This window comes from Halictus rubicundus, unplaced genomic scaffold (assembly GCF_050948215.1).
Source record: "Halictus rubicundus isolate RS-2024b unplaced genomic scaffold, iyHalRubi1_principal scaffold0283, whole genome shotgun sequence".
NCBI lineage: Eukaryota > Metazoa > Arthropoda > Insecta > Hymenoptera > Halictidae > Halictus > Halictus rubicundus.
The window spans coordinates 310,690-313,703 of record NW_027488824.1 but is presented as its reverse complement, the minus strand read 5'-3'; positions in this window follow the sequence as shown (position 1 = coordinate 313,703).

Genomic DNA, 3,014 nt, shown 5'->3' with positions numbered 1-3,014 from the left:
AGAGGATAGGATAGGATAGAGGATAGAGGATAGGATAGGATAGAGAATAGGATAGGATAGAGGATAGGATAGGACAGAGGATAGGGTAGGGGATTTGATAGGATAGAGGATAGGATGGGATAGAGGATTGGATAGGATAGAGGATAGGATAGACGATAGGATAGTATAGAGGATAGGATAGGATAGAGGATAGGATAGTATAGAGGATAGGATAGGATAGAGGATAGAGGATAGGATAGGATAGAGGATAGGATAGGATAGAGGATAGGATAGGATAGAGGATAGGATAGGATAGAGGATAGGATAGGATAGAGGATAGGATAGGATAGAGGATAGGATAGGACAGAGGATAGGGTAGGGGATTTGATAGGATAGAGGATAGAATAGGATAGAAGATAGGATAGGATAGAGGATAGGATATGATAGAGGATAGGATAGGATAGAGGATAGGATAGGATAGAGGATAGGATAGGATAGAGGATAGGATAGACGATAGGATAGGATAGAGGATAGGATAGGATAGAGGGTAGGATCGGAAAGAGGATAGGATAGGATAGAGGATAGGAAAGGATAGAGGATAGGATAGGACAGAGGATAGGATAGGGGATTTGATAGGATTGGATAGAGGATAGGATAGACCATAGGATAGGATAGAGCATAGGATAGGATAGAGGATAGGATAGGATAGAGGATAGGATAGGATAGAGGGTAGGATAGGATAGAGGATAGGATAGGATAGAGGATAGGATAGGATAGAGGATAGGATAGGATAGAGTATAGGATAGGATAGAGGATACGATAGGATGGAGGATAGAATTGGATAGAGGATAGGATAGGATAGAGGATAGGATAGAGGATTGGATATGATATTGGATATTATAGGATAGACGATAGGGTAGAGGATAGGATAGAGGATAGGATAGAGGGTAGGATAGAGGATTGGATAGGATTGCGGATATTATAGGATATAGGATTGTATAGGATAGAGGATAATATAGGATAGAGGATTGTATAGGATAGAGGATAGGATAGGATAGAGGATAGGATAGAATAGGGGATAGGATACGTCAGATGATAGGATAGGATAGAGGATATTATAGGATATAGGATAGGATAGGATAGGATAGAGGATAGGATACGTTTGAGGGTGGGATAGGAAAGAGGATACGATAGGATAGATGATAGGATAGGATAGAGGATTGGATAGGATACAGGATAACATTCAGGATAGGATAGGATAGAGGATAGGATACGATAAAGGATGGGAAAGGATAGAGGATACGATAGAATAGAGGATAGGATAGAGGATTGGATAGGATATTGGATATTATAGGATAGACGATAGGGTAGAGGATAGGATAGAGGATAGGATAGAGGATAGGATAGGACAGGCGATACGACAGGATAGAGGATAGGATAGGACAGAGGATACGACAGGATAGAGGATAGGATAGGATACGGGATAGGATAGGATGGAGGATAGGATAGAGGATAGGATAGGATAGAGGATAGGATAGGATAGAGGATAGGATAGGTTAGAGGATAGGATAGGTTAGAGGATAGTATAGGATAGAGAATATGATAGGATAGGATAGAGGATAGGATAGGACAGACGATACGACAGGATAGATAATAGGATAGGATAGGGGATAGGATAGGATAGAGGATAGGATAGAGGATAGGATAGAGGGTAGGATAGAGGATTGGATAGGATTGAGGATAGGATAGAGGATAGGATAGGATAGAGGATAGGATAGGATAGAGGATAGGATAGGTTAGAGGATAGGATAGGTTAGAGGATAGTATAGGATAGAGAATATGATAGGATAGGATAGAGGATAGGATAGGACAGACGATACGACAGGATAGAGAATAGGATAGGATAGGGGATAGGATAGGATAGAGGATAGGATAGAGGATAGGATAGAGGGTAGGATAGAGGATAGGATAGAGGATAGGATAGGACAGAGGATACGACAGGATAGAGGATAGGATAGGATACGGGATAGGATAGGATTGAGGATAGGATAGGATAGAGGATAAGATAGAGGATAGGATAGAGGATTGGATAGGATTGAGGATATTATAGGATATAGGATAGGATAGGATAGAGGATAGGATACGATAGAGGATGGGATAGGATAGAGGATACGATAGGATAGAGGATATGATAGGATGGAGGATTGTATAGGATAGAGGATAGGACAGGATAGAGGATAGGATAGGATAGAGGATATTATAGGATAGACGATAGGATAGGATAGAGGATAGGATAGGATGGAGGATAGGATAGAGGATAGGATAGGATAGAGGATAGGATAGGATAGAGGATAGGATAGGTTAGAGGATAGGATAGGTTAGAGGATAGTATAGGATAGAGAATATGATAGGATAGGATAGAGGATAGGATAGGACAGACGATACGACAGGATAGAGAATAGGATAGGATAGGGGATAGGATAGGATAGAGGATAGGATAGAGGATAGGATAGAGGGTAGGATAGAGGATTGGATAGGATTGAGGATATTATAGGATATAGGATATGATAGGATAGAGGATAGGATACGATAGAGGATGGGATAAGATAGAGGATACGATAGGATAGAGGATAGGATAGGATAGGGGATAGGATATGATTGAGTATAGGATAGGATACAGGATAGGATAGGATTGGGGATAGGTTACAGGATAGGATAGAGGATAGGATAGAGGATAGGATAGGATAGAGGGTAGGATAGAGGATTGGATAGGATAGAGGATAGGATAGGATAGAGGATTGTATAGGATAGAGGATAGGATAGGATGGAGGATAGGATAGGATAGAGGATAGAATAGGATAGAGGATAGGATAGGATAGAGGATAGGATAGAGGATTGGATAGGATAGGGGATATTGTAGGATAGACGATAGGATAGGATAGAGGATATGATAGGATAGAGGATACGATAGGATAGAGGATAGAATAGGATAGAGGATAGGATAGGATAGGATAGAGGATATTATAGGATATAGG